Source organism: Taurulus bubalis (genome assembly GCF_910589615.1).
Source record: "Taurulus bubalis genome assembly, chromosome: 18".
Classification (NCBI taxonomy): Eukaryota; Metazoa; Chordata; class Actinopteri; order Perciformes; family Cottidae; genus Taurulus; species Taurulus bubalis.
The window spans coordinates 14,971,307-14,984,307 of NC_136606.1; the positions used below are offsets into that span (position 1 = coordinate 14,971,307).

General features: G+C 42.8%; 1 protein-coding gene across 1 annotated transcript in view; it reads left to right on the top strand.

Annotated features, from left to right (window-relative positions):
* The window catches only part of vav3 (vav guanine nucleotide exchange factor 3), a gene marked incomplete at its 5' end in the record, with an annotated part of 78,236 nt that overhangs the window by 20,548 nt on the left and 44,687 nt on the right, over window positions 1–13,001 (top strand). The window lies entirely within an intron of this gene.

Below are 13,001 nucleotides of genomic sequence, written 5' to 3' on the forward strand. Positions count from 1 at the left end.
AACACTTCTTTGATGATTGCGGACATCTGTCTGTGCCCTGTGTGAGCAGCGCTGGACTTCTTAGCCGTGGCAACCATCACATATACGTAGGTGGTACAGGCACACTCCTACAATGGCAGACAAGTAGGCTCATCGTGGAGAGCGAGTGGGTTCTGAATATAACAGCTATTTCCTGTCCAACATTGTGACATATGCAGACAAAATAATGTTTTTTAAAAAGGAGCTTGTGGCTTTGAGAGGGATTACCACAATGTAAAAGTTTTTCTTAGAATCTTCTGGACTTACAGCTCCAGCACAAAGGTTAGCAAAGGTGATGTTCAGCAACAATAGAGCCCTAGGTTTTAGTCAAACCAGCTGTCAAAGCCATCATTCACGCCCATTTCAACAGAGCGTGCAGAGCAGTATCAGGCTGTTAGCATGTCTTTTTGGATAAACTTTATCGACCACAAAGAAAGTTACAAACCATCACCCTTCAACTTCAGGCTGGGCTGAACTGGTACATCAGTGAAGCATTACATCTGTTTTCTTGTTAATCAAGGAGTTCATATTGTGGTCTAACTATAGTTTTCAGACCATCTTGTTGCACCTCTCTTTGTGATGTCAGAAGGTGACTGTTAGACTGGGAAAAGAGATTAAGACAAGACGAGAAGCATTAGGTAGCACGCTCTCCCTACTGTAACAAGGTTTCTAGGAAATTAGCTGAAATTGGAGAAGTATTGGCACCATTGCGGCTGGAGGGAGACGAGTCACGGCCCCCTGCCGTCTACGTGTTGGACAAATAGGAAAAGCAATTCTTCTGAAGGGGATTCTCTGACATTTGAAATGCCACATGGACCTTTTTAAATGCGAATGTGGGAACAAGAGGTTTGCGTCTGTGAGAGGCTACGTGCTAGTGTGTGTGCATGTGTGTGAGAGCTAGCAGTGACTCCCCTGAGGACTGACTCATCTCAAGTCTCAGTAAGCAGCAGGAAACAGGAAGAGGAAACGGTCACCGCAGAGCCCCTCTGGAGTCGGTTCTCTCTGTGTGAGTGTGTGTATACTGTATTCAAATTTAGCTTCAGGTGTACTGGTGAATTAACACCAGCGTGTGTGTGTGTGTGTGTGTGTGTGTGTGTGTGTGTGTGTGTGTGTGTGTGTATGTGCGCTCCATTCTTCCTCAGGCTGTCAAGATCAAAACTACCTCCCCTGTTGTGTTGTATTTCTCACCAATGCCGTGTGTGTGTGTGTGTGTGTGTGTGTGTGTGTGTGTGTGTGTGTGTGTGTGTGTGTGATTGTCTTTGACCAACACAATTGGACTTCCCCTAGTTATCCGAGCTTGTCTCTGTGTTGTCCTGTCAGAGGCTCTATCAAGCACTCGCTCTTCCTGTGACCGGGCCCCGGCCCCCTGGAAGAGTGTGTGTGTGTGTGTGTGTGTGTGTGTGTGTGTGTGTGTGTGTGTGTAAGTAACATAGAGGGTGTTTCTCAAACGGTTGAATTTCCAGGATGACACGTCATCCTTCTACCGAGGACTAACTTCTTAATTTAGAGGATGCACGTTTGTATCCTCTGCACTCCTAAATATCCCACAATCCTATGCGCACAATGCATGACCACGGTTTTGGAAATGACTTTCATCGCTCAGCGACAGACTCGTTCACTGAGCTAAGGAGCACTTACAAAGAAGCCAGCAAGAGAGAGAGACCAGTCGGGAAAAAACGTTAGTAACCTGAGAAATGAAGGGTTTATTTAGACGAAACCAGAGTTGGTGATCGTTGAAATGGCAGAAAAAAATAACCAAGATGGGTTTGATGACTTTTACATAGTTTCTGTAGTTGGAATTAAGTGTATTTTACAATATGCAATGTACAAGTACTATTTTTGGAACAGGTGGCTATGAGGAGAACATATTAATGGTTCGTTTTGTACATTAAGTGGCCAAAATTAGTGCACATGTTATGTATTTTTACACATTATAATTCTATCTATATTGTTTTGAGGAAAGCAAAATCAATGTTCCTACTGGAAATGGTAATAAACTGACTCAAATAAAGTTTGAAAGGAGGAAGCTTGGAAACATTCTTGACTTGAGACTTGACTGAGAAACACCCAGAGAGAAAGAAACAAAGAGGTGCAAAAGGCGCTGCGGAAACTGCTTGGCCGAAATTTATGCTTGCCACTTTTGTGGTCTACTGTGTGTGTGTGTGTGTGTGTGTGTGTGTGGGTGTGTGTGTGTGTGTGTGTGTGTGTGTGTGTGTGTGTGAGAGAGCGAGGGTGTACATCCTTGCCCCATACCAGTTCAAAGGGAGCCTCCCATTGAGTGTGTAACACATAAACACTGCAGGTAGTCCAACAGTGAAAATATTCAAAAGGAAAATGCTCCTCGTGTTAAAAATGTAAATAGGATTTTAAAGTATTTTTCCACTGCAAACAGGTCTGCACCACAACATATGAAATGTTGTTCCATTGTAATTCTTCCCCATTTGTTTGAATTAAAGACACATTCCAGGTTGCTATAACTCTCATTTGAGATGCGATACATGTTGACGGTGCTTCATTATTGATTGACGATGGTACAAGGTGATCAGTAATTCTGCTTGCAGGGACCCGAGTGTGAAGGTTGCATCTTCAAGTGTTGGCTGGGTATTGAGGTTACCTGGTTACAGACATGCCAGGTATTTATAGGCCACTGCTGTGTCTGGGCCAGCCAGCGAGCATGTGAAGTTAAGTCAGCGTGGTCAGGATCAAAGACGACAAAAGACTGAAGTGCAGAACTACAAACCACCTCCTCCCCTCGCTGTCCTACTTTCTGACAGCTTTACCCTCCAGCTTCAATACAGAGCTATGGACCGACATCTCTCTGTGACTAAATCACACAGATAGGAGGAGACTGATGTATTGGTATTGCAAGCCGTTTATTAAAAATGGCATCTGGTTTAGTCGGTGTCGTTGACCTGTTATTGACAGATATGATGGGGTTTGATTGATATATAAGAAAAAACACACCAATGTAATCAAATAACGCACCCTTTACTACCGACACAATATTTATCTATGTGTCGACCTAAAGCTGAACCCTTTCAAATACAACAACAAATTGGATTCCATTGAAATATGTATCAATATAGTATAGGTTTATGGCCACTGTTTTTTTCATTGTCTTCTAATGGTCCAAATGGTACTTTGGAGGCTTTTCCACCTTGAGAAGAAGAAAACATGGAGGCTCGAAAAGGCCTCGGAATATTATCTCAATGTTTGTTGCCTGCAGCTTCAATCTGGATGGTGGGAAATCTTCTTTAAATATATGCCGGGAAATAGCATTAGGTGGCTTTAGAACCAACAAAACACATGATTTATTCCAATAGAGAAAGGTGTCATAAAGTTAATATAAATGATTACAATCAAAGTAAAAAGGAGTCATGAGGTTTATCCGACAGATAATTTGGTCAGTTAGCGTATTTATAACTATTCCTTTATGAGGACCTTGTGCGTTTTTCCAAGTTAGAGGGTAGCTACAAAGATTTCACGGTGAGTTTGTGCATTTCACTTTTTTTTCCTCTGAACAAATTTGTGGATCTGTGACTGAAATGTCAGAGTTCCAGGAGAGAAATTTGCAGGTCCACGATACAGAGCATACGATCACAGCTCAGGGGTCCTTAATCCAAAAGTAACAGCCTCCAAAAGGTCTGTAAAGGTCTAATTGCAGCGACCTTCAGCCCACTGAAACATCAGATATCAGATGTTTTCATTGCAGTATTGGACCTCATGAAAAACAGCAGACAAACCTCACAGAGCCAAGCTGTACAACTTTGATTTCTTACTTCTGCTTTGCTTACTGATGACTGTGCGAGGTGCATTTAGAGTCAGAACATGAATTGCCCACAGTCAGTGTTGTCTTCCAGATGGGCAACCGTGAGCTGAGATGGAGTAATGTTTAGAGTCTGCATGTTTATTCCTCTCTCTTCAGTCCACTTTCTCCCTGCAGCAACGCAAAGTCTCCCTCGGGCACCTGCCGGCTTCATCTAAATTTGTTGTTTTTTCTTCCAACAAGTGCAATCCCTGTCTGACACATCTTTAAAAACTTTTTCTTCTAAATCTTTCATGAGGCGCCAGAGGCAGCATCTGTCTTCTCTCCAACGTAGCTGAGCTAACGGCAGTGAATGGGATTTCAAAAAGGGACATTTATGTTCTTCTGATCTCGCTGAGATGTTTTTTCTGTAATGTTGAGATTCTGCAGAAGCCATGCAGACGACCGTATGTATGTATGTATGTCAGCGATGCTTTTTCCAGATGCTCAAGGCTCACACGATGAGGGGGGTTGGGGGTCTTTTCTTTTCTGTATCGCTTCCCAGAGGTGGAGGTGGAGTGGGTGGATGGATGCGCTGTCATTCAAAGTGGGGGCATTTCTAAAAGCTAATCTCCAGCCTCCACACTCAGAAAATATGATCCCACCTCACATCATACTAACTGCTGTGTGTTATATAATATCCAAAAAGGATGCAGTTCAGCTGGAATCACATGGGCTGCTGGGAGACAAGCGTTTGGATTCAGGCAGTAGATGAAATTTGTATATAAATACATAGTGGCGAAAGGAAGCCGCTATAATTTATACATAAAGACACAAGAAACATACGGACGAGGATCACAGCACTGCAGCATTTATCAGTCGAGTTAATGAGAAGGAATCCGCGAAGGCCACTGTATATTTAACGACAGAAACTCTAATGAGACCAGGCTGCCTTTTACTGGAAGGTTTGACATGAATTATAAGTTAAGCCTCATTTTAACCGCATTTGGACACGATAATATACAGTGGATGGGTAAGCATTTAATGGACACAGCTGATTTTATTTAGAAACATTAATAAAAGGCCAGGAGTGAACAGTTTGTTTTTATTTTAATGGACAGACACAGGATGTCGTGAGCCAAGACCTCCGGGTCTGAATAGGTGAAGCCAATGCGGAAAAACCTTACACTTGAAATCTTTCCATTAGCCTTCAGGGGGCGACTTTAACCGTTAACCCTTTCACACTGCATTTTCAGTGCATGAAATTTAATTGGGACCATTTCGGTCGCTTGAAAAGGTCTTACTCAGCGTCCAGTTCTACTTAGCTCCACCCGATCGTGTCACTTCTGGTCACAAAAACGACAACAACAAGAGAGTGATGGCTTCAAAACCAACGGGTGCATCACGATGACTCACTGCTTAGAGACAGCCTGTGCACGAGCCTCGTGAAAGGACTTCCAATGGCCCTCTTAAGACACAATCTTCAGCGGCAGATAACACGCGTTGTCCATTACAGCTCATGGCTTCAGGGAAGCGTTAATCAATGTTAGATCTCCATCTGGCCTGAAGGGTAATATCGAGCATTAGCTTTAGCTCTGTTTTCTGTGCTTCTGCACATGAATGTAAATGACAATGTCACTAATCTTTGCTAATATGTAATGACTGTAATCAAGATTTGAGTTTCATAACAAATGCAAGATATGCCCCATTTGAAAAAAAGAAATATATATATATATATATACACATTTAAAGGCACAATGTGTCAGCAAGCTACAGCTGAGCCTTATGGGAATGTCATCAGTTTAAAAAAAAAAGGTATTAAGTCATAAACCAAAGTAGGAAAAATTACAGTTTTGGAATGAAACGGTGAGATTAATGCTTCCTTCCTTGTTAATTTCCATGCGATTTAAAAAGAGTCCATGCAAAGATCATAAAGATGAACTCCACCCTAGAGTTAAACATCATATTCCCCCAGCTGGTGAAACTCAATCAACCGCTATTTCATGCTTTTGTCTCATGTTACTCTAAAGCTTTATTTAATGGATGTAAAATGCTTCCAAAGTGCCATATTTGACTTTGCCACATTACATTATTGAAGCGAAAAGTCACCGAGAAGCACCACAACGAGACTGCTACGCAACTGCATGACTAATGCGAGGAATCTGCACAGTGAGACTGAAACAGTGCGTATTTAATCGTTCATGATTAGAACGGGAACTCCTCAGGGTATGTAAAGTGACGCTAACCCACTTATGCCATATAGATGTGACATGCTGCCTATTTGTGGCCGGCGCTCTCGCAGCACAGAAAGTGGGAAATACATATGCAACGTAGCAGGAGCGAGGCGCGTTCGGTGAGCCTGGTTCTCGCTCTCCGTGTGCTTGCTCGCCCCTGTTTTGTAGCCAGTTTGAGATTTCATCACTCAGTTTATGATGGGTCACGTTTTGTACATCAAGAAGATTTCCCACACTTACTACAACTTACATCAGAATTATAACAACTACGAACACAAGCGAGTGGACGCTCACGTCGCTGTTGCAGCCCTGCTTTTTGATCCAGTGATCAGAGGAGAGGCTGTTTACATATTAATACTGCCTACTGCATCTTTAATACGCTAAAGAGAACAAATAAAGAAAAAGCCGATAAAGAAGACAGTTGACTTGCTAGACTGACAGCCATGATTCAAAGGATTGGAATATTGGACTTCTCAATTCACTCTCCAGGCTTTTAATGTCTGGAGCCAATAATAGAGATGACTTTATGTTTACTTTTTTCCCTTGGAGATTTGGATTTATGGCACTGTCTCTTTGAGCATTTGCCCGATACGGCTCTGGTCAACACTATAATCCAGCATCGACGGAGGAGAGCAATAAAATGGCTGACATGTAAACTACCATGATGAATAGCGGCGCGAGGTGCAACAAGATGGATAACCCCGCTTCAGCCTTTGTTTACCTACAGCCAGCGTGGGTTGTAAATCACAGCGCAAGTACAGCCGAGCCGGAGATGCCGTAAGTGCCGTCTGTTGGCCGGGAAACTACGGCGCTCGAGCTGCTGGCTCATAAATGGTGGCGCTACCTAGATAGGTCTCATCTAAATATATCAGAGAAGTTTTTTTCTCACTAATTTAAGCAGAAAGTCGAACAGACAGGGATTTATTTACTGAGAATAGCGGTGCAAGATTTCTTCATCCCGGCTAAGTGCAGTCACCCGACTGAGTGCTTCTGTTGGCTCTCGCGAGCGCTTCAGACCTCCTGGCTTGTCTTTCCTCTTAACGAGTTAATTGCGTTCACCTGGTGTCCCAGGTGTAAATCCGTTCCTGATTAGATGGCCGCAGTAAAATACCAGCAGACTTTTCTTTCAACACTTCTACTGCTGAAGCAAAAAACACTTTAAATGCATTGTCTTTTAAATATAATTAGAATGGAACTTCATATAGTTTAAAAGTGGAGGTGTATTCACTGAAGGCAAGTCAAGTTTATTTGTATTGCACATTTCAACAACAAGGCGATTCAAAGTGCTTCACATAAAACCATTAAAAGCATCAACACATAATGCAGATTGAAAAACAGTTAAGAAAACATTAAAACAGTCAAAAGGCTGAATAAAAAATTGAATAAAAGTCGCAGTGCAGTTTAATAAATAAAAGCAGTAGTGAGATGCAGTAATTGAATCTGGTTCAATTAAAGGCAGCAGCAAACAGAAAAGTCTTCAATCTGGATTTAAAGGAGCTGAGGGTCTCAGCAGACCTGCAGCTTTCAGGGACCTTGTTCCAGATGTGTGGAGCAGAAAAGCTGAACGCTGCTTCTCCATGTTTAGTTCTGACTCTTGGAACAGAAAGTAGACCCGTCCCAGACGACCTGAGGGGTCGGGATGGTTCATAAGGTAGCAGCAGATCGCAAACATACGTAGGCCCTAAACCATTCAGTGCTTTATAAACCAGCAGCAGGATTTTAAAGTAAATTCTTTGTTTGACAGGAAGCCAGTGCAAAGACCTCAGAACCAGAGTCAGACTGAAAACTATATTCTGCCTCCAAAATGTATTTTAAGGCTTTTTAGTGAGAGCAATTTAAATAGTGCCGCTATCGTCATGCAGCTGTTTTCAAAATTGTTTTAAGTAATCATAATTAGTAAAAAAAAAAGAAACATACTTAACCATTTAGTACAATTAGGAAATTATACAATATGTGCGCTGGGAAACCACCAGTCAATTAATCTATGACTTTTGAATGCTGCTGCTGCTGCCAGTTATATTTCAATAAGATAATTTTTTTCCAAAAATATAAGACTTATTTTTTTTTAGCTCTTTGTGGAATTATCTTGCCATATCTCAGTGTATTAATTGTGTTATTTGTAATACACCGTTGCCTCTATTTGAGCATTGCACAACAATCTATAAGCATATATTGTGTGATTGATATTAATAAAGCTTATTTATACAACACGTATCAAAATCGAGCAGCAAAGTGTTTCACAGGCAGACATAAAAAGAACAAAATACAGCATACAATGCAGATACATCCACATTTCTACATAAATATGTATTTATAAACACATATGAACGAGACCTGTAAACAGAACGGGTCTAACAGGAAGTAACTGTTTCTTTGACTTCCTGTGTATTCTTTGCAGGAGCCTGAAACCTATTTTTTGTCAACGCCGCCTGCTCTCGTCTCCTTTCAGTTCATCTCGAACGAGCCTCATGACCCCTTTGAGTAGACGTCTGTTCAGCAAACAACATATCAACGCCTGCCGAGATTTACGAAGTATATAATTTGGCCATAGCTTCTGTATTTCCTGCTGCTGATGCCATGCTGTAGCGGAGTAAATCCCCAGAACTGATTTCAGCATTTAGTTGTCCCCTCACGTCAATGCTACGGTCCCATGTGGTGAGGCAGGGCCCAATAAACCTGAAGTGTAGGGGTCCATGACTGACAGCGGCTTCAAAGCAAGAAGGAAAAAAGAATCCTGAGGAATGCCCATATGGATTTTCACTGACCGCCTTAGGACATCGTTTACAACGCAGACAACCCACTCAAACTCGCTCTTACACTTGGTAACGGTTTTTGCCGAGTCTTTCATGTCTTGGCTCCCCAAATGAGTCTACAAGGAGCAGAAATGTGCAGCTTTTAAACAGCATCCTGATAACTTCACTACATGGGTTGTTAGAGGGACTCTTAAAAGCAGAGTTTATATTCTCAAACTGAAACTCCCTCCTGGGAGACTACTTTCTCCCCGGTTGCCTCATTTCATCCTCGGTTAACTGCAGGCTAGTGTTTCAGCGGCCAGGGAACGAGATCGTCATGTCAACGTGATGAAACAATGGAGACTGTATTGTCAATTGGTTTGGGAGTGGGCGGAGGGATGAGGTTATGTCTTTAGCATGGCTGCCACAAAGGATTCAACGATAATAACAGCAGTGAACACAATCGGGGGACGCTATGGGATGCCTCTTTCTATCTCTGAGTGGAGGATTTTCCTCAGTTATCAGCAGGCTCATATTGAAGGAAGAAAAAATGATCATTGATCCTCAGTCTGTGATGATTATGTGAAGCTGAGGTTCTTACAAGTCACACAGAGAGATTAGTTCAGTTGTACTCGCCTGAAAGCACAATGTAAGCTGTTCTGGGACACGATCAGTTCCATTGTCACGTACGACTTAAGCTGTGAAAGTAGCTGTTTAATGTGTCGCTCTGAAACTAGTTTATGGAAGTCTGAAACATTCCCCCTGATGATGTCGTCGTGATGTCATCAGCATTATCAGGGGATTGAGACTTTTCTTTCAATTCTTCACCGAACTCCAGATGTGGAGCTTGAAGGCTGTTGGCATTTATGCAAGGGAGGAACAAATAAAGGCTTTTGTGTTGCATTATGGGAGTTGTAGGATCCAGTGACTAAAAGTCAGAATATAACTCTGCCTCTGCTGCTTTGACCAATCCGTTGTTTAGGGCTGGGACTGACTACCGATTGGTTTATAACATGCAGTGAAAAACCAAATCACAATTACATAAAGCCCAAGGAGATGTCATCTGATTACTAATTACCAATACTCCCAAAAGATCAGTTTATCCTCACATATTGTATAGAAAAGACACAAAAAGGTGGATTTTGAAAATTGTTGCTTGATAAACGACGATGAATCAATTATCAAAACGGTTGCAGGTTCTTTTTGTTTGTTTGTTTACTAGTTGATTAATCGACTAATCGGTTCAGCTCTACTTTTATAGAATCGGTCCCTTGTGAGTCGAACTATGTTTTTGCTCTTATAGCAAATGCATTAGTAGCACAACTGCTTTGACTTGATTGTAGTTACTCTCTGCTGTTGCAATAAGTGCTCTAACACTTAGCATATATCATTGTTTGTACAGTATGACTGCTGGTGGACTACCGGTCAGTTGTGAGCGACCTACTGAATTCAGCTGGCGTTAGCTCACCTGTCAGCAGGGTGAGGGTTGTTTGTGCATCAAGAGCCGAGCCGCGTGAGAACATTAGCGTGAGAACATCAGCGTGAGAACATCAGCGTGAGAACATCAGCGTGCTGGCGGAGTGGTCGTGCGTTTGTCTGCATGTGAAAACTATCGCAAAACGTGCCATCACCAGGGTGATGTGCTGCCCTATTAACGGGAACATAAAACATTTGTGTGTGTGTGTGTGTGTGTCCTGAGGGGCTGCAGTCTCTGGAGGTTGATGTGATTTACCTGGACAGCAATGATGCCCTTGCTTTTGACCTTACGCTGCTGAGATGGGAGTTATTAAGAGGGAGAGCAATAAAGGCACATACTCAGAGCATGCAAACACCGTGAACTTTTCTTTCACCACCGAACTGAACTGAAGAGCGTGACATAGTTCGGAGGACCGGGAGTGTCCTCCACTGGGACAGATTCTGTTCCAACGCACAAGTTTGTGAGTAATCTCAGCAGTTGGGCCGCCAGGCGCAGAAAAACTCTCACTTCTGCTCCAGTTATCACTTAGCGGGCGGTTTGAGGCACGTTTTGAATTCATGTTTTTTAAATATGCAGGCACTGCCGGGTCGTCCACGAACAAGAAACCCCCATAGCTGCGAGCAGCTGTGCACAGCTGTGATCACATCACTTCAGATGACACTGAGACAATGGAGCTTTGATTTCACAAAGACGTGAGGTGAAGCCACTATCGCTAGCCGACGATGTCCAATGACAACATAGACATAAACACAGATTAATGACAACCTCATCTATACTGGTCTTTGACAACGAGTGGAAAGGGGAACGTTCGGCTTCTGAACTTTACTGCCACTCAGCCTCTGACACTATCTGAGTGGGCGTGTGTCGTTATTTTCCTTAATTCCCATTTTCCTCATCTGTGTAAGGCCGGTGTTTACAGATGTATTTCACCCTGGGGAGCGTTTTTTGTTTAGAAAAAAACTTTTTTTCGGACGGCTGTCCAAAGAAACCCAGAGAGAAAGATTTGTATGGACAGCGTTTCGAGGATTCTCTACCGTCCTTTTTCCTCTACGCACGGCTGTGGAGCTGAAGCAGGTAGAGCGGAGTGGTGCAGGCAATGAAGACTGAGGAGAAAATGGCAAGCGTGTGTCGCATCCCAAACAGCTACACGTCTGTATAATCCAAGCACACTAATTATGTATTATGGGCGTTAATGAGCCATGGCACTGATTGCCAAACATTAGCTAGTCTCTCTCTGAGCCAATCAGGCTTTTATTGGCTCCCCCTGTATGTGGATGGAATTTTATACACCGGCTGCATCTGTCAAACTGACACACACACACACACACACACACACACACACACACACACACACACACACACACACACACACATGTGTATGCATATAAGCGCAAATAACAAGCATCAACCTCACGTGTGAAACCAGCTGAAGTCACACACACACATCTGTATTTGCTTTCTCCATTGGGTGTTTATTGTGCCACCAGGCACAATAACAGAGAAAGAGGAGGCTGGTAAATGTTAATGTCTCCTTTTTTAGTTCCAAACTGTTTCAGCAGCACAACTGTTTGAAAGTGAAACTTGTGAGAGAGAAAGAGCCGTTTGGTTTTCTCCCTGAAACACAAACACCACTTTCCGGACTTCCTTTCCTGCTTTTCATGAATGTTTTATCAAAGCGCTGGCCCTCGAAAAAAAGAGATTAATTAAGTGTGAAGAGTGAACATTTTCAAAGCTTGATGAATGATATGCAATGAAATAAAAGACATTTACACATTTTTTCCCCTTCTTTTTTTAAAGGTGTTATCAAAAGCCAAGTTGAAGCTTTTAGTTCCTTTACTGGTGCAGCACAGACTTTCTGTCAGGCTAAACGAGTGTGGAACATCCTTGAATTTGACACCCTTCACACTCATCCATTTACGGTCTTTTTGTGCAGACAACTAAAGCCGTAAACTCTCAAGACTTCAGGAAACTGAACAGTGAGAGGAAGGGCTCCAGTCTTTGAAATAACTGCTCCAAAGCATCAGGTGGGAAAATCCCCTGAAATATCCGTCAGCGCGCGGCTGCAGATGATGCTAACGCCATGTGAAAGCGCTCTCACACCTGCTTGTTTTGCTGTGGTCGGGTCAACCACACCTCCAGTTCCCTACTGGTTTGTCTCGTATGCGGTGGTGAGAAAACCCAGCAGCAAACAGCTGATCCCTGGTCAGCCTCGGTTAGATAGTCGCGGTGTGACTGTTGTGTGAAACTCGGACTGGTTTGTTTTCAGTACGAGTATTATGTGTAACAAATGTCACAGGCACCAGGGTACGGAGACAGAGTGATGATTTTTGGCAAGTTACCCGAGACTGCAGTGAAAAATGACAACGCTGCTTTTTTATTTAGGATTCACTAAATGTCCCAGACGAGCTAATAAAGCTAAGTGGGTCTTTTGTCATTTTGACACTGCTTGCGGTTCGCTCTGTTTTCCTTTTTAAAACGCTGCGATTTTACACACTGATTTCATAAGGTGACCTCGATTACAATCTGTAAACGGGAATAAAGCGTTCCTCTTCTTGGTTTGGAAGGCAAAGCCTAAAATCGGAGTGCAGGAAACTGGGACAGCGTGCTGGGCCGTGTGTGAAACCAATAGAACGGCTAGCGTGTCATACATCTGACATGCAAGGAGGTGATCAGATATTAGAAATAGTCTTTGTTCGCTTCCTGAGGACAAATTGTTCTATGTGGACAGATGAATGAGGCCAATGTTGATCTGACAACAAAATGAAGTATGCAAGAACATTGTATGTACAGTATAT